Below are 20,089 nucleotides of genomic sequence, written 5' to 3' on the forward strand. Positions count from 1 at the left end.
TGTGGCGAACCGACCACGTTTAAGAATATCCGACTAAACGATGTTATTTGGCTTAATCTACGTTTCTGATGCTACTCATACAGTACATATGGGTTCCTTCCAAAAAGGAAAAACACCTAAATGATCCAGAATGTCAGACTTTGTATGCCTGTATCCTACTAGATCCCAAGATACTGGGACATATCTTGTGCCGTCATTATGGGGTTACACAAATTGTTCCTTACACGGTCTTCCTGGGGTGTCAAGGATTATTCTAATGTAATGGAAATTATAACGCCAGGATAACGCTCTCAAAACAGCTTTTCTAGATAAGAAATTAGAAAAGAATCTCTTTATTAATAAATGTACGTTATGTTTATTAGCAGATATTGTAACAATCATTATTATCTAATATGTAGAGTGAATATTTTTTGGATATCTCGAATTCAGACTTCAAAGGGATGATGAAGCTCATAACAAATAGCATTTTGCCAATGGAGGAGAAGCAGCCTATACATGTGCATGTAGATAAGAGTTGTTTTTACGTTTAATATTCATTTAAAATTAGTTTAAATAGCTAGCCGTGGTTAGTGAAACATTTTAAATTTCTTAGGTCTTTTTTTGGTGCTTGAAGTAGCTACCATCAACCATTAAACACGTTTGGCACCAACGAAAATGATGATGTTTTTGAAAATACTAATAATTTTGAAGATGTAAATCTCAGCGTCGATACTTTTGTCATAAATCAGTCACGGTAAAAAGAAACTTCAGATATAATGGCAGTAAGGTATATAATGTCAAACTAAGTCTACGGTAAATTTGAATTAAAAAGTCAAGTATTTAAAAAAAAAATCACTAAGTCTCAATTGGGAAGCAAACTGGAGCGCTCATAGTTGTGAATTCACCACCCTTACCAGCCTGCCGCTAAAGCAATCCAATTTATCAGCATTTATTATTAACTGCACACGTGACAGTCGAAACAATCATAGGCACATAGTAAATCTACAGATTTTAAAAAAGGAAGACGTCCAGTCCTGAAAAGATCGACTTCCATGTAAGACCTACATAAACACTTGTATAACCTAAATTTATAGTACACACATTTATGAGATTCGAAAACCGTACTCTATTAACGCCACCAGACAAATCTAGTACAGGTTCATTAAAAGGGTGTCGTTGCAATCAAAAAAACAAACAATACAACGCCTACCAAAGAGAATCGTACAAATGCTAAAAAAAGTTATATAGTATTTACTATGAAGTGACTATAAAATGTGTGTATGATATGAAAAAATACCTTTGTAGTGACCCACTTCTTTCATCCATTGCGGGCACAGACGAAATGAATAAGTTTTCGTAGGTGTCTCCTAAACACCAATGTAGTCCTGATATTATTAGATATGATCAAATATTTAGTATATAATGCTTCATATCATATAGTTAAATTGAATAGTTGCATAAATTCAATCCTTGACTCAATGGAAGTGTATTTAATTGATTGAACTCAGGGGTATAAAGTACTGACCGTTGTATTCGCACTTCTGTGATGATATTTCCAGATATTGTTTTGCGAAAATACAGCACAACCATTTGCAATCTAAAAAATCACTCTTGACAGTGATTACTTCTGGTGAATGTCTAAACCACGAAAATATAGTCACTGAATTGCTATTAATCAACAAGAGCTGGTTTGAAAAATAATATACAAATAATATATTTAATTATTTACATTGTAATAATACATTCGTTTCGTATATCGTCTGCTATGTTTTTCTGCCATACCTCAACGATATATTCGTTCCACTAGAATTTTCCTATCTGTATATATATGTATAGAAAATTCTATACATTTACATACCAGTAATTTAATTTGTCAGTAATCGAAGAAAGCGATAATTCGTCGGCGCAGGATCTCGTGAATACAAATGGACTTCCCACTCAAATCTTTACAAAGTGATTTCAACCAACCGGGAACGATCACTTTGTTTTGTCCTTTTTCGTTTACATTCCGACTATTGCTTATATGTAAATAGGTCCTTGGAATAAAGTCCTTGGTGTATCATCAATGACCCATCTTACTGAAAGTGGCCCAGACGATGTGAAGACCTAGGATCTCTCCAATAGAGCTTTAAAACAGCACGGTAACCATATAAGAAGCTCTTTCGGAGTCTCTAGTCTAATTTGTCCTTGTGGTCCGAGTCTATTACCTTTTATAGAAATATCGACGCTAAGATTTGTAATCGCTCTCGTAACGAGCAAAGCCATGTTCATGGTTACTAGTACGATGCGTCCAGAGATGCGCATTTGTAGCATTGATGGGACCGCTTCAACGGTCAGTTGTCTAGTTAAAATATCCGAGAGATTGTCGATGCAAGTCCCGCCATCGAGACATACGACTACACAACCTGTATAAATTCTTTTTAGGTAGATTATTTTCTTATTTTTCTGAGTTTCTTTCCACTGTGTAAAATCCTTTCAGTACCATGAACCGTAAATCATAGTTTCTTTCGTAGGTAGAAATTTGATCTTGCGCTTACCTCTTGGAACAACCCATCTCATCTTCTGCTTTATGTCGATGTAGAGACCACACTTTTCGTTTTGCCGATAGGACTTCCACGTAGCAGTTTGTCATCGTGGCCGCGTGTTGGCTGGTGTTAAGCGCGATGTTGACAGGCAATCGAAAACCTTGTTCGTAGTCTATATTCTTGGCTACGTGACGAGCTGTTTGCTACTCGAGGTTCTCATCGACCGTGAACGGTTGACCGGGATGGAGTGCGTCTTTTAGGTGTCGAAATTAAAGTCTGTTCATCAAACAAGAAAATGACAGCGCATTTATGAGGCGCGTGCGCTATGTAGAAAAAAAGAAAAAAAAAAAAGACGTTTGAAACGCTCGGGATTGCTACCTACGATCAGAATTTCTTGTAAGACACGACGTTTGTCCTGAATAGAATTTTGGAATCGTTTTTCGTAATCCATTAGCGGTTTCATCATAACCTTTGATGTCGTCTTCTTAGATGTCTCTTCAGAAATACAAGGCTTTTTGCTGTCCTACATAGTTCACTAAGTTCGAATACCAACGTATAGCTAAAAGCTTCGTACTGTCATCAGACTGGCTTGAAATAGTAGAGGTTACTGCCTCGGTTATTGAATATTCTGTATTGTCGGGTTGTGCTACTGGAGAACAAACCTAAATCAGGCAAATGCAATTTTGTCCCTGCTACAACCTGTCAGTAAAGAAAATCCTATATTAATAGAAACGCATACGGAAAATCAGGTTTAACCTCAAAAGCATTTATTTGGTCAAATAATCGGCCTTTGGGAGACTATCGTTAGTCAATGTTCCTCAGTTCAGAATTAGGTTAGGAGACCTAATCTATGCATAATTTCAATGAATGTGTTACCATGTACACACATATAGACGCCATGCTTACTCTTTTGGCGTGCTAAACATTTACACTGACCTTCGCTGTTCTTTCCCTTTATTCCCTCAGTTTTCACCATCTACTTTATTTATCAGAATATATAAACGATATTGTAGAATAATATATTAAGGACACTTAATAACTCGCTTGTTATATAAAAACAGTACGTCTATATACCATATTAATTATTAATTATGTAGTTAATTTTCATAGTATTCAAACGACACACAAAGACAATAGTCGAAAAACTATCGACTGTTATGAAGCCAGAACTGAAATATATATATAATACTATTATGTATAATGCTGCTGTATTGTATATAATACTACTGAACTAACTGTGAGCCATTTTAATCGATCACTTTCTTCCATTATTCTGGTAACACCATAATCCCATCGTTGTCGAACCTTTATGGTTTCTAGACGAGAAATTGTAACAAGTAATTTTTGCATCCTACAGTGAAATATAGATTAACATCATCAAGGAACTTCTACAGAAAGCGAAACAGATGATAATCTGATGGTGCAAGATCCAAGCTGTTCGGCGAATGCATTGAAATCTACGATCTATATTGTCTCAATTTTTGTTGGCTAGCTAAAGATGTATGTGGTATTATTATTACGGTAGAAGATAACACCCTCTTAGTCCATTAGTTCCTTTGTCAATGGTTTGTCGATACATTGTCAGTTGTTGACAGTAAATCTCCTTCTCAATAATGCAGTAGGCAAGTGGCAGCAACTCATAATGCACGACTTCTATTCCAACAGATAGGGTCCAACAGATACTCTAAACAGATAATATCATTTTTTTTGGCGCCAGTCAGGGCGTTACCACAGATAGTCAAGCCTATTTTTTTATTTCCAGATTATTGTCGTATGTGATCCACTTCTTATCACCCTAAAATTTAAATTTTTTTGACGGTGGACGTTTAGTTCTCTAACGATATAAAGGCCATTCCTATGTCGGTTTTACTCAATATTCTTAATCATTTCTTCAATTTTTCTGTAACTGACCAACTAGCAAGAAAAGTATTTTTCGCATCGAAATTTGGGAACGAACCATCTTTGACCCATTTCGTTTAATAACGCATTTTGACTATGAACAGCCGATTTTTTTTATGGACTTGCGTGTGCTGTAATAAAATTTTAAAATAGGCTAACCTTTGCAGAAATTTCGCCCATCTTTAAGGCGTTCCTTTTAAAAGTTGACTGGAAAAATTTTAACAATTTCAGCACATTTACTACTGCTAAATCTCAATCTGCCGTTCCTAATCTATGGAAATTTTAAGTTATCTAGCTAGGAAAACGGACAATACTTTTTTCCACGATCGTTTTTCCATGCGCCGCCTTCTGTAAAGAAAATAGATTGTTTGACATAGAGATAACTTTCTCTAATTATGAAAAAGTTATCAACATTAGTATTCCGTAACAATTAATGGCACCCGTAGATATCAACGTTTTTGGGAGACAGTAACATATGAGTAACCTAATCCGTTAATAATAACAGAGAGACCGTTTTCCGTTACAAAGCCTTTTATGTTATCACCGCCAGATACCGCGAACATATATATGTATATATAGATACTATTCAGTCGTATACATTGACATAAGATTAAAAATGTCTGGTCATAAAGCATCTACAAAGTGAAGTGCAAATATATTTTGTTGATTAGATTATGTCTACTATGTTACGTTATTATTAATATAATGCTCTTTATATGTTTCTAAATTAAATTATACAATATAAATATATTTTGTTTTTAACGCTAATAACTTACATACGATAGCAGTAGCGATTTATATAGGTATGCTACTTGGAAGCTTCATTAGCTGCACCTTAACATATCAGTTGAGTGTCTCTCACTCAGCTAGTACATGGAAAATGCACTTTAGGGTCACCCCTAGTTTATTATATCAAGCTTGAGTGCAATAGGTAAGTTAGTTTGAAAATCAAGGAAAGAAAAATGAAATAGGCCTTAGGAGAACATGGTTATTGAGGACGCCCAAAGGTCGCGAACTATGCCGCTTAAAAGTATAATTGGCACTTCTCTTCTTGTCAATATTTGGATATACCAATGTACATAAAAACACCCCATGGAAATCTTGGAAAACTATAAATACGTATTACACAACCATCTGTTTTTATTGTTGACATGTATAGGAAACCCAATCTTAGGCCCATTAAGTGACGTTCAGTGGCCTTCGCGGTGTACTATTATCATATTAGTATTCTGAACAATAAAGGATTGTTTGATGATAAAGTGGAACCAAAAAATCGCTTATGCTAGACGAGTTTAGGAACCATAGATTGAGTAACTTAAAGCACTTGTCCTAGAAGCATCTATCCAAAAAAAGTGCAGTCTACTCGCATACTTTCAAACAATCATTAACAGCTACCTCATTACAAGTCATTTGTAACCAGTAAAAGTAAACAGCACGATTACAAGTTTTCGATATCCGGAACTTCTCAGGTGGCTCATAGCTATATTCATCTGCTCGCAGACATATTGACTCACCATTTACTCGGCCTTAGGTTTTGGAAAAGAGGCAATCGTTTTTTTCAAGAAGTTGATTCTTGCCTTTTCTCCACTCTTACAAACATCAATAAACCCCTAGAAATATAATCGACAAGTGAAGTCTGAGCATCGCGATGGTAAATGTAGAACGCCATTATTATCACTTAAGAGCAAAAATTGTTTAAACCATCTGCAAAAGCATTTGTTTTTCTAAGGGATACCAACAAATGAATACGAACCTTTAGTCGACTCAAAATAACCTTAGTAGAACTGGAAAAGCCGAGCGGAGGGTGCTTTCTTTAGGTCGAAAATGCATTTTTGTACTTATAAAGCTACTTTCAAAGAGTATTTTCAGCCTTGAAGTTTTCTTCCTTCGCATCATATCTATTCCTAGTTATTTCGCTAGCTTTCCGACATCGATGGGAGGTAAATAAACAAAAAAGCTCAAAAGGCTGCTATTTGTCACCCGACCTTGGGATTGCGGACCCAAGTTACAATTCTAAAATAGAATCAAAACGGTGACGATAACTTTGCAGAGCAAAAAAATTGAAGAAACAAAGCAATATACAGAGACAGTTGTTACTTTGTAACAACCGAAAATGATATCCTTCGATGTGGGACTGTATTTTACTGGGTTTTAGAAATGTTATGCCACAGGCCAATTTTCTATTGGTCTTTGTAGTGGGCAATTGCAGGTATCTTCTTCTATTGCTCATAGGAATGATATTTTACGTACAAAAAGCAGGTCAGTACATCAATCTTTTTTCAGCGGAGTTGAAGGGGATCTTCTCGGATGAAGTGATACAAGGTAGAATCAATTTTTCACAGCGTTGTTATAGGAAACCGTTCATTATAGACAATCTGACAGTACAACAGATAGTTCTCGATAGGTTATCGGGACTTGACAACAAATGACAAACAAGATTAATTAAAAGGTAAATCTATAGGAGCTTTGATTTGACAGACTTAGCTTCTCATTGGCTGTAATATATGGCACATGTTTGTCCGAAACAATCATAAATCGCACTTTTTTGGTGGCAAAGCGAACGAATACTTATAAAAACAAAAGTATGCAAATTTCTAACGAAATATAAATCAGAGCCTTATTTTTTTGATAATTTTTAAGAACGATGAAACTTTTGCAAGTTCTAAACTTACCATTAAAAAGACCGGTATTTTAATCGAATATGCTGGTATTTCCGTCAATCGCCTCCAGATCGATGCAAAATTTTTGAATTAAACCAGTGACCTTCAGTTCGGCCCAAATCGACCAATGCGAAGCTGCTAAATGAACTGCCTACACACACTCGTGTTGAATAAAGTTTTTCTGCGCGCAACGATTCAGGTATATATTCCAGTTCTTCCTCCACTACTTATTTATGTTGAATGAATGGGTCCCGGTCGGTTTCGCCCCATTTCCATCTGGCTACATCTGCGTTTTCCATTCATGCTTAACCAATCTCTATTTTTTTCTGGCCAATCCGCGCCTTCCTAGCTGTGCGTCCTTCTTTCGCTCATAAAAATGGTCTTTCCGTTCAGAGATTGCCGCAGAGCTGTTTTGACGTTAACAATCGTTGCGATGTACGTACACATATGTCACGTCTAATGTCTCTTGGGCTGCTGTTTCCAACTTTGTAGTATATGTGGATCCATTTTTGTATATTTTGCCAGTAGTTTCGCTTCATTTTCTAGAGCTGGGATTTGCTTACACTGTCTGTATTTGTCGCGGCAATCTACAACAATCATTCTGTGCAAATAGTTTCCCTTCAGATGCGCCAAGTCAAGCCGCACGAGATAAAAATTTTGTCGATGGTCTCTGCTTACTGCGGCTCAAACTTACATAGGGTACAGCATCGTGTCGGCGAAAATCCAAGATGGAGTTTATTGTGAAATTCGCTGTTTGTGATTGTTGTCGTTCGTTCTTACGCGTCATCTGGAAATGGCCTTAGGATTAGGCAGAAACCTAATCAACTTTCCCAAATAATGACTAAGCCTGCGCCGATGTGTTGTAAGATCCTTCACCTGTGCGGAAACCTGTTTTATTATACTGTAGTCGTGGCATAGGGACAAACTACATAGACAGCTGATACATGACTTAAGGTCTGTGCTTAAGCTGTGCTTGCATTTGAGCTTGCGGTTAACGTTCGTATGTATCTGGATTGTTCTGCTGCTATTTTTAAGACGGATTACTTGCGAATATGAGTTTCACTGATATCGTTCGAAACGATTTTAGCTGTATGCACGTGGAACAATTGCATTGTTGTCAACTAGTTTTTGTCGATTCCCATCAGCCTCTGTGTCGACACTCAGCGCTTAGGTATCCACAAGCGTTGTTGCTTGATAAGCTAGGACTTACGTAGAATCGGCCTTCTTAGGACAGCTTATCGACACAGACCTATAAATATAACGACAACAACAGAAACTTATAGAGTGAGGCCTTTACAGGGGTTACTGCTTGTCTTTGTGGTCGCACGAAAGCTTCAATCATTTAATACAATACGGCAATTTTCAGAAGCTGCATTACATTTGCCGCTTTTATACGAGTGGAAAAGGGCAATATATATATGCACATGTTGGAGGCGACGGCCATAAGCTTAGGCCTACGCGTTTGATTTGAGTCAAGTAACCAGAACCCTTTGTTTTTGTGCACAATACTCCCTTCTAATAATTTTTGAGACATCATAAACCTAAGGTATACAGTAGTGTATTAAAACTTGATGTCTCACGAGCTGTAGTCTTAATAGTTCTATTTTGAACCAAATCAGTTAGATATCGCAATGACAGATCCTTTTAAAAACCTGAAGGAGAATTAACTATATGCTTTCTTTGTTGAGGCGAGAGTTTCTACACAGACGCGCGCTTAAGCAAGTTTTCTTTTAAATGGTTATTCTTGGCTGGGCACTCCTGGCTGAGGTTTCACTGACCGTTGATAAGCTATCATTCGACAGATGTGGTTTTAGTCCTTTTCCTTAGAAAAAAGTGACGCGTTTTGTGTAAATGCACGTCCTTTTGTGATATCGGTATCTTCTGGCATTAAACGAGCTGCTGGATGCATAATAGTAGCTCCAGTGAAGTCTCACCTCTAAAGGTTCTAAGCTCTAAGCAAATAAACCAGTTAACCTTGACTGTTATACGAAATTGTTTCTCATAACATAGACTAGAAATTTCGTTCGTTATGGGTGAACTTCTTGCATAAACCACAGATATTTTTAGAGCGCCGATTGTTTTGGGCCGACCATGCGAATGCGGGAAAAGTGATGTAAGCGGTACTCGGCATTGACATCCTGCATCGAATAGAAATATCCTACAGTTCTCTGTAGTGTGGTGCCTTTTCAAAGTCGGTGAATACGTTTTGCCAGCTAGTTTAAAGCCGTATCTCCATTCCTCGGCCATGTCTATGAGATGAGGTTAGACTAGATATTGATTTGCCCATATTCGTGTATAGATTCTTTTGAATCGGTGTGTAATATATAATTTGACTATATTACCTACAATCTTCGTTATTTCTTGAAAAACATTCACTCCGTAAGTTTCCGTAAGACATGTCGTAGAAAACGAAAGCACGCATAAAACGATGTCATTCAACAAAGATTCTATGCCGATACAAAATGTTATATATTACCAGAAAGCAACGTGTCGAGCTTCCATTGCGTAATACGTGGCAAACTTCACCATGATCTTCTGTTTACGCTCATTTATGCGGCGAAGTCTCTCATCAAACTATTACACGTCGTAGGGCCATTAAAATTCTCCCTATATACAAATGAGACCTCCAAAATAAGGAATTATCACATAGAGATAGAACGATCATAGAAATATCGTACCCATTTTAAAACAGAAGCATGGATATCATCCTATATGTCATTTATTGTTTCCATGAAAAGTTCATTTCCATTCTTCAGGAAGTTATTTCATCGGTAGCTCGAGCGGCTTGTGCGCGCTGACTGGTTAACGCTGCTGAGAGAATATTTCTCCGAATGGCCAAACCTGTTATTCAAGTCAGGATGTCATGCTTGTTTTGACATCATGCTAAGTTGTGTGACCTGCTGCTTCTCTTCAAGGGGTTCTTTCTTTAAAAAGTTCCCAAATCGATTTAATTAGTCGGTTAAGAGTTGTTATTTAACGTTTGCTCGGCTTTCAGCTTCTGAGCAATCTTTTCTGTTAAATGGTTTTGAAATATGTGCTTCGGAATATCTGTGTTGTTTAGAGAAAAAAACTTGCTAAGGACATACTGCACTCTGCCGTAATAAAGCAAATTATGAAGGTAAAACAATTAAGGCCAACATTAAAGACTTCCGGCGGCATCTACATAGTACCTACCCTATTTGTAAATTTCGTTCGGGTGAAGCCTACAGAAGCTAATTTTGAACTTAATTTTAAATTAAAACTAAGTTAATTTTTAAACAAAACCTCAGATTTTGTCTAAGTTTCAGCATTCCTCACATGCATAGGCGTTAAAACCTGTCAGCATGGAGAGATTCAATATAAATAATCTAAAGACACCATTGTTATGTTTGATTTCTAAATGTTTAGCGTTCGAAATGTGTGTACGCCTAGATTCGACGTCCGTTGATCACTATCGATTGCAAACCCTCATGTTGTTGAGGCTTTGCCATATTGCAGTAAGTCCTTACTCAGCATATTTTCGATAACTGACATCGGTGGGGGCCTAACGATAAATGTCTAGTGTGGAAAATGGCTCAAGGAAGAGGCCATCAACTCCGTCTAAACCATTTTCTGATGGAAATATATGCAATTAGGATCTTTGCAATTATTCTAAAACTTGGCGCAGTCCTGCCGTGCTCTGTCAAGCAAAAGAGGGTATTACGATTATATCGTAGGTTGCCCACTTCAGTATCATAAATATAAAAAATTATTTCTTACAGTACACATAGATCGATTCGACATGATGAAATCTTCTTCATGAAGCGTATGAAGTTATATGTTACCGTTGATATCCATCGGCGTACCTGTTCGTGTGAGAACTTACTCTCACTTGAATCATCTATATTGTGCTCCAGCGCAGCCTCTGTTAACTGAACTATGCCTTCTACGCCAGGGGTTATCCTCTACGTAAGTGGAAGTTATTATTTGTGGAGACGGCGGCAAAATGGTTTCATATATGCTTTACATTGCTATTACGCTCTTGCGTAGTTATGAGAGTTATCCCTGGTGGCTTGGCGGAGGACGTTGGCGAGATAAATCATCAGACCATCTAACTGATTGTTAAACGAGTTTCTTAAAAAATTGGCATTCCACTACGTCGAGAAATCCATCGCGGTTTGACTATAGCAATCGTTTTCGATGTATAAAATGTGCTTGATTAGTCCATTGATGAGCGTCGTATTTTTTCATCTTCAGATCATTTTCATCTTCGTAATCGGTGAGTTCTTCGTTCGAAAACGTTGAAGAGTTATGGGGAGGCAGAAGCTTCACTTCTTTAAAACAATACAAATGGGAAATAATTTCTTTTAGAAATATTATATCACAATAAATGCTGCGTCTTAACGAATGGCGCAGCTAAGAGTGCTGGTGTACTTATTTTATCTGGTTTCGAACTTCGCAATTTATCAAATAGTTTTTTAGATCCCAAAATATTAACCGATTTGGCTTGCCCATTGATTTCATCATACTGTAGCACCGAGAGAACCGAATAGTACTGACGAAAGCGGATATTATGGTGGCTTTTTATAGCACTCTTGCATTTGCAGTCGCTCTGGAAAAATATGTTACTGAAATATGGTGCAATGCGTCTGATTTATTTATTTTTTAGAAGATTTCGATCTCGGCAAAGGCATATTTGATGGGCAAAAAATTACGGGCATGATTAAATGGCAAATGTATGAATTCACTGATATCTCAAACCATATCAGCGACACATTATTTTGCTACTTTAATTTGAATTTCCTGATATAATTTTTTGGCGCACGCACATTGCAGAAAATATAAATGCTTAAGGATATCAGAAATACTCTTTTGGTTAGATATTAAGGTAGGACTATGGTCAAATAGCAAAGATATAGCGCTCGCTCTGCTAGAATGAGGTGTTAGAGGACACCATGCCTTAGGGAGCAACTCGCTTGTTCGCAAGTAAGAAAAATGTAAAAACAAGCAAATAAGACATATAAATGATATTAAAAATTTCGCTCCTCTTATCAACACTGTCAAGAGCAGCTCATATAGACGTTTTTATACAAACTAGCGTAAAAAAGACATAGGCATTGCTACAAAATATAAGCCTTGATTAAATTAAGACTTAAAAAAATGATAATTATGACGTTATGTGTTGTTTAGCCCATTGCGGACATCTCTAAATATTACATGAAATAAATGTGCTAGACACATTGTATTGAATCAAACCGGTATATTAACATAGTTTCGGCTTTTAATTTCAGACTTTTTTGGTGCACTGTCATTTTCCTAGATAACAAAGTCTGTTCATTTCCTAATTAATTGACTTAATCATTAATTAATCCTAATGATCTAATTAATTAATCAGCTATAGCATTTACTTTACTATGAGCCATTGATTTAGTCACCCCTATTACTATCTCATATGGAAAGTCAACACGATTGGACTGGTCTTGCGCTTGAAATAAGTTTAACTTAGGGTAACGTTGCTGTTAACAAAAGTAGCCGATGCTGCTGTATGTTAAAATTCTGCAACGTATCGCGTAACGCCGCCGATACGCTCTTGTCAGATTTTAAAATATGGAGGGAAAAATGTTTGCCTCTTTCGTCGTAGAGGGCGCCATGATACAAAAAAGCGCCTAGTACCACTTGAGTTGTTTAGGCCGCGACTTTTATCAGCTTTAGTTTGTGGGTTGCGGACTAAATAACCTACCAAAAACCTGATATTACGCTATCTACATGCGAACGATTGCTTGTAGCAGTTTTTGGGAAAATGGGGGTATAAATGCGATTGTCAAGGGCACCTACTTTGCGGGTGTTTGTCCACATATGCGCGCTTCGAACTCGAGCTTGTCGGGTAACACCGCAGAAATCACCAAATAATAAAGAATGATAGGTCTATTCCCGGTTCGCTAGCCGTACGAGGAGTTAGATGCTTTCATACTGTATGCATCCTACCTGATGTACAAGTCTTCTCATGTCAAAATTGTCTTTGAAGAACGAAAACTTAACAGCTTGTTCTGCGTAAGAAAATGCTTATTGAAGTTAATCGATAAAGTCCAACGAGCCAGGTAAACATACAGTTTACATTTTTTATAATTAAAATTAATATTTCGGTGTAATGAAAATCAAAAACCGAATTTTTTCGACTAAGTAACACTGAGATGATACTTCTTTGAGTTTCAGTAGGAGACGTATCTTTTGGCACCGATCGAAGGCTTCCAATGAGGTAAACCGTAAGCCAATACGTTATCATATACTTAGATCTCAGTCTCTGGCTGGAGAATGCCGTTTGAAACTGTCAACTCAACATGGTATTCTACGTGAAATAGGGTTTTCTGGACTTCAGTCGATAAATCTCGATAAGCTGAATAAAAACGCAATAGATAGGCGTATACTAATACCTCATTGAGTGGCTATTGTGAAGTTTGTATTAACCGTATGAATTTGCAGAATCAATGCGTTAGCCAACTCTATGGATCGTGACGTTTATTAAAAGTTGGCCGAAGGCCAATTAAAGTTACGCTCAAATGTCGACTAGGAGCCGACTCAATCCAGTTGTGTTACGAAAATAGAATCAATGAGTCAACGCTGAAAAAACCCGAAATTACATTATTGAAGTCTATTAAAAGTTCATATATCACGACAGAGACAAATCTAAAATTGGCTCAGGTCCCTGTCGAACATAGTAAAACAGGCTGACGAACAAAATACAAAACAGATAGAATTATAGTAATCCCTCTAAGCAATTCGGAAGGTCGGTTGTTTTTTTGTTTTTAATTTAAAAAAAGGCATCGCAGTATCGCATCTACGAGGAAATTTTCGATTTTTCATTTTTAAGATTTAGTTGTATATTAATGAATTCATAATTGATTAAATATATCGATGTAAACGCCACATATTCTCAGTCCTACACGAACGACGTAAAACGGCTTTATTTATGCACATCTATCTACAAAAAAAGCTTGCTGCCGAATCAACTGTACTCAACCGATGGATCCGCGGGAAAGATGTTTGCCATTTGATAATGTACATACACGTAATCTTATCTGTAGAAAATGGTACAGGCACTGAGGCTCCTAGACAACATAGAACAGGATAGAAACATAGACGCCGCTGTGTGTTTATAAGCAGAAAATATACCTAAAGGAAACGATATTTCTAGCTGCCATGCTTTACTTGCATGTACAAACGAAATCTAGTGTACCATGCAAATTGCTTACGTTTTCTGGTCGGTTTAAACAACTAAAAAGTCTTCGTTAAATAAATTGGTGCGAAGGCAAGACAACAGGCACCGAGTGTGGAAGAAGGGCTTCTATTCAAAGCTGCTGTTTATAAGTTTCCTGCGAAGCTCTTAGCAGACGACGCTTGAAGGACCGTTCGAACCATTAGAATATTGAGGGAGGGTATCTGCTTCACGCTGGCGTGCTATGATGATACCTGTATAAGAGAGTCCTTTCCCATTTCGTTCAGGCAAATAGTAACTGCAACATAATAAATGAATGCTAATGGGTTCAGCCTGCTACACTATATCTGCATCCTTAAGTTCAGCGGTGTCGAATTTTCTTTGTAGCAGTCTAGGCTGCCCTGTTCAGAGTGATCAAATTGGGTCTTTCTGTTACTCAGAACTACAATGCCACTTTAGCATTTAATTAACTGCGCGACAAATTAAATTATAAAGAAAAAAAACTTCTTTCAAGAGAGAATTCTAAGCAGGCTTGTGTTGGAATGTTGTTGCTAGAGGCATTATCCCTATATGTATTACACATATCAAAACGTATATAGTTATAGTTATTTTCATAGAAATCTGTGAGTAAGTAGTATTTAGTTAAAAAGTATATATAAAATTGCGTTGCGTCATTTGTGAAAACTTTAGTGTATGAGGGATGTGTTCAACTTGTGCTGTATGAAATTTTCCATCCGCCAAAATTATAGCCTAATAACTAGTCGTATCGTGTCGAGGCGGTTAATAGAAAGCCGTCGAAGCGACAATAATCGTTTTCGAAGAACAACAACAATAACAGGAAACCAGATATAGTAGAAGATACAGATGGTTGGCGCACCGATATCGAAATACGCAGGTGATGTAGAAAAACCCAACGCGAATGCGACCCAAAGCGAACGTGGGCAGGATTATAGGCTAAATTTTGCCGTAGGTTTTTAGTATATGCAAGAAAATTAAACTGGGCGACGTACAGTTATTTGCAGAATCCCGCGAGTTGTGTACAAGCATTAATCCATCAAAGAAGACTTCTCGAAAAAAAAAAATACAGTTTCTATCTCAGATAACTTCGTTCGGTGTTACTATGGAGTACCATGCTTTCAAACGAACCTACGATGCTTCATTAATTATATAAAGTGCTATTTGTTATAGAGCCCGCAATCCCAGTTCGTTTAAAGCTACTTCATGGATCTATACGGTAGCGCGTAACGTAGGTCTACAAACTCTGAATCATGCGGAACTTCGTGCAATCATACAAGACTTTACTTTGAGGGAGTCACCTTTCTTTACGACTGACCTTACGTGAGGGACTGCTGGATGTCATCAATAGCGAGGCTGATTTTGCGAGAGTTCGACCTTATCGTTTTCGTTCTAAGACGGATTAAAATGCATGACAGAGCTTTAGCTAAATGTTATCATGTATATTTGCCCTTATGGAGCTGCGTCACCATTACTAACAGTGACGTCTAACACGCATTGACCAAAAGTTATAAGTCACGTTAGCAGAAGCCGGCAACTTGAAAATAAGCTAAATTTAATTGAAAAAGTATTTCAGACTGAGGAATAACTTTTTTTTTTTATGAAACACTACCTGATAACAAAAGAATAACAAAAAAGTGACTACGGCATATCCATATTCGACTGTGGCTCTATGCTTTTCCAATAATTTGTACAGGCTGAAATTTCGAATTCATACTGCATCCAATATTTCACAAATCAGTCCTCAAACATAGGGTTCATAATGCCAATTTATTCTGTACGAAAATGCTTGAAAAAATGGCTAAAACCATACGCTCCATGGAATGGACTCATACCACACACGCAGACGACTCTGTTAAATATATTACGAAATATACATTTAAATGAAGTGGCCAGGCTATTTTTCAAACAGACGGAGCCATTGTCCAGATCTAAACAACGTCTCAGTTAACTCCGTCTTATGAGAGTCTCCGTCTGAGATTATGTTGAATGACCATTGCAGTAACACCATCGGGAATTTCGGTAACTTTCACCTAAGAGGTGCGCTGGCGCTTCCATATTTCCATTCACGTCAAGAAGGACAACATACAGAGAAACACTCAAAAACGGCAGATCTACTGTGGATGACGGCAAAGATTTAACGGTCATCTTTATTAGAAACTTGAACGTTCTCAAACCTTTAAACGAAGTATGATCGTTCATGATCTACATAATCATTTCATTGTGATAAAAACTACTTTCAAGAATTACTTTTACTCTTCCAGAAGACGATGAAATCCCACTTCAGCGATGCCAGTATTCAACAGAGCGATGCTATGCTTTGCAAAGCACGCGGCCTTCATCTTTATCAAAAAAAAACTTGAGTTTAATAACCACGAACTAAAAATATCGGTGTTCGCAGTGTTCTGATATAATTGCAATTAATAAGAGCTCTAATAAGGACTTACATACCCGTAACTCTTCAAAGAGATAACTACGTCAAATGACATGTGCACGACCTGGAACTGGAAGTACTAGGACTGAAAACCCAACGATCGATGATGCTGGGTCTATAACAATGGCAAGAAAGTAATCTGATTCAACAATAAAACATCACAATACAAAACAAGGCGAATCAAGCGGTCTTTGTGAGGCTACCAAAGACTGAAAGATCAAATAAATTGGATCAGAGAATTTTAAGCATAACAATAAGTAAAATAAAGTGTATTCAATAATAACACAAGCGCGGGTTTATCTAGTGTATTACTAAAACACTTCACCGGCTTTTCCGACCCAAACTTATCACCCCCCTTAAAATGGTTGGGTCACCAGAGTACCGTCCGCAATAGAACTGCCTGTAGGACAAAGCCGATTGAGTGAACACGTTTCTCCTAGAAGCAGTTTCTTCCTTCATTCCATAATGCGTAATCCCATAATTAATTTGGGCAAATTGGTCATTATTTTAATGCAGTGTTTTTTGCAGGACCCTAATAGATATATACATTAATAAGCTGTGGCGATAATAAGAGCGAGTCTTTTGGCGAGATTTTGTTCAAAATTTTTGACAAAATGGTAACCGAGCATTTATAAAGAGGTTTTTGTAAGAATAGTCGTTTTTGATATAAATCGAATGCTCTCGCCGAATTGAAGCAGACTTTTCAATAACATTTTCGATCTGAAAATGCTCCCCGAAGAGCAAAACTATGACATGGCGTTTTACGTAAGGAAGTTTTTTCTTAACGCCGATCCGAGTAGATATCGACGAACAGAGTGCATATGCATACATGTTCTTCGGTAAGTATTCCGTAATCTTCGGTAAAAAACCTATTGAGAGGTTCACGTCACCCACGTGACAGTGGGGGGGGGGGGGTGAAAATATATTTCGAGCTACTTTTAAGCGCTTTTTAAGCTAATTTCTGGCAAGTGGCAATTGGGAAGGCATATGATGAAGATTCAATTCATTACAGTTTAAAAGATATTTTCCATAAGGGTGTAAAAATGGTACTTTACGCAAAAAATGTTTTTACGCAAAGTGCCACCTGGTTAATGTCAAATGTTTCAACCAGTTGATCGATCTTGAATCTGCACAAAAGTGTAATATGTTTATGTAGGTAAAGCATTTCCTGGAGCCAGTCGAATGCTTTCGATGAGATTAATTACAATACAATGCATCTTTATGTGCCTAACTGTCAGTTTTATATAAAAAAAAAACCCGACTGAAAGGTAAGAGATTGAGAAGGGGCTCTTGACGCCAATCGATAGATTCAACATGCTGAAAAAAATACAAAACCTGTACTTAAAATTGATATCTTTGGGTGAAAATTGTGAAAATCCTATTGATCGAATTGGCTTGCTTATATGACGATGGAATGGAAATACGTTTCGAGCGGTTCTTACAGCGAGTTCCTAATAAATATCAATTAGGAAGTACAAGCAACGAATGTAAATTTTGTTTTTGAGAAAATCTTTCCTTAACTAATCTTTAAGGAAAATAGCCAGAAAGTCAAATAAATATATTTATCTATTAACAATCAATTGGCCTTAATGACGATCCAGCAACAGGGTCAATACATCGACCGAGACATATTAGATCATCATGAAATTTTATAGTTCCATTTAATTTAGTATACGCACCTAGTTATTATAAAAGAAGGAAAGATAAAGTGCCTTTGTATCTCAATGAATTGAACCAATTGTATACACGTACATACATATAGCATATATCTTTACTTCTTTACAAGAATGTGTGACTACTCAGCATAAGAACCTTTAAGCCTAGGTTACGTCCCAATAATCGACTCAATCTCAATTTCATATAACATGTGTGATTATTTTTTATAAAAAAAAATCAGAAAATCCGTAAACGTCGACAATGCCAGAATTAACTTCATTAACCAGCCAATTTCGTCAGTAACTACATCCATTAACTTAAAAATCGGCCAAAAGTCAATTTGATTCGTTTAAGAAGTCGGTCATATTAAGATAAAAAAACATATAAGAAACCGACATATTAGGTGCGTTCTGGAAACAGATTCAGTCAGTCACCGCTAAGACAATCCGTAACCACGTTGCAAACCTCTACGGAAATCCAACATAATACGAGGTAGGCAAATTTAGACTTGGCTGAACCTCCTGGCGAACACATTGGGACACGCTACAAAATAACTACGGAAGAATATCAGCTTAGGTGGGACAAGGTAATTGCAACGGGATAATTATATACATAATAATTATATACATGTTCCTATACCCATAATGGACATTTTAACATGAAGGGGCCAAAAATCCTTTGAGAGATTCGTCTCGTTCACCTGACAGTAACATAAAAATGTATTTCGAGCTTACTCTGAGTGCTTCTTTTGTCAACTGTCAACTGACTAGTTGTAGCGACCGGTACGAGTCTTTTGTTTGCCCTTTTTTCAAAAATATTCGTTGGAAGATTTTCTAAAGAAAATGCCAAATATCAGAAACATTTTCTACACGAAGTACCGCTTTAATGAGAATTTTTTACGCCAGTCGAAAAATTTTGACGAGTTGGGTAAAAATGCAATACACCTTCCTGTAACAAAAATATTTTGGTTATTTCGGTGTGTAAAAGGTCAAAACCGAATGTGATAGTTTTTTTTCGCTGGCGTGTGACTGGTTTAACTTGGAAGCCTACGTAAAGGGTATTTTGTGCTACCCATCGAAAGTTCTCGGTAAATGGAACTTCCACGTATGTTGATATGTCTAAAGATCGGTTTTCGAGCCGAAAATATTGTTCGAAAAGAAAAAACTGCATAGAGCGTTCTATGTAGAGGGGGTTTTTCTTGGCATTAAAGTTGACATTTTTGAGTGACAACTGCGAAAACAAAACGGTTAAAAATCCTCAGTCCTTGATGACGTCCCAGGAACAAAATTAATATAGTAACCGAAACATATGAAAAAAATCATAAAATGTGTACGGTATGTTTATTTTGTAGAACACTTAACTACTGGTTATAAAAATAGGAAATTAAAAACCTTGGTGACATTTCAAGAACACGGATGGATAAGTCGACTCTATGAATTGGGACGTTGGCCGAACATCGATGTCATCCAAACATGCTTTTCGATTATAGGCCGACTTACCCGCGTGCCTTTCGATGATATAGTCAATCAGCCAGCGCTAAAAAAACCCTGTGTTCACGGAAAGCCAACATATCAGGTGCAAGAGAAAGCTAGAATTGGCTTGGTTAGGACTTGCGGCGAATATATCAGAGGGAGCTACAACATGATAATTGTTGACGGGTACTTGACCTATAGCTTTCACTGGCCTAGGTGAACAAATCAATTTAGTCAACGGCGAAACAGGCGCGGGGCAAAGCTTACGGCTCTGCCTA

General features: G+C 37.1%; 3 long non-coding RNA genes across 6 annotated transcripts; 1 reads left to right on the forward strand and 2 right to left on the reverse strand.

Moving 5' to 3' along the window:
* Nucleotides 1-331: 331 nt before the first annotated feature.
* LOC147758119 (uncharacterized) lies at nt 332-14,412 on the reverse strand. Its single transcript, XR_015319291.1, has 3 exons — nt 14,272-14,412; nt 7,076-8,312; nt 332-2,780 (listed from the first exon to the last, which is right to left on the reverse strand). It is a non-coding gene; the product is annotated as an uncharacterized LOC147758119 (long non-coding RNA).
* Nucleotides 7,877-16,950, forward strand: LOC147758120 (uncharacterized). Of its 4 annotated transcripts, none has more exons than XR_015319294.1 (4): nt 7,924-8,063; nt 12,965-13,119; nt 13,235-13,277; nt 16,514-16,950. It is a non-coding gene; the product is annotated as an uncharacterized LOC147758120 (long non-coding RNA). The 4 variants fall into 4 exon arrangements; XR_015319293.1 differs by having other exon boundaries at nt 7,930-8,063; nt 12,945-13,119; XR_015319292.1 differs by lacking the exons at nt 12,965-13,119; nt 13,235-13,277 and having other exon boundaries at nt 7,877-8,017.
* LOC147758121 (uncharacterized) lies at nt 9,765-14,263 on the reverse strand. Its single transcript, XR_015319299.1, has 2 exons — nt 14,040-14,263; nt 9,765-11,355 (listed from the first exon to the last, which is right to left on the reverse strand). It is a non-coding gene; the product is annotated as an uncharacterized LOC147758121 (long non-coding RNA).
* Nucleotides 16,951-20,089: the final 3,139 nt, after the last annotated feature.

This window comes from Varroa destructor, unplaced genomic scaffold (assembly GCF_002443255.2).
Source record: "Varroa destructor unplaced genomic scaffold, Vdes_3.0 BEIS01000001.1, whole genome shotgun sequence".
NCBI classification, from domain to species: domain Eukaryota; kingdom Metazoa; phylum Arthropoda; class Arachnida; order Mesostigmata; family Varroidae; genus Varroa; species Varroa destructor.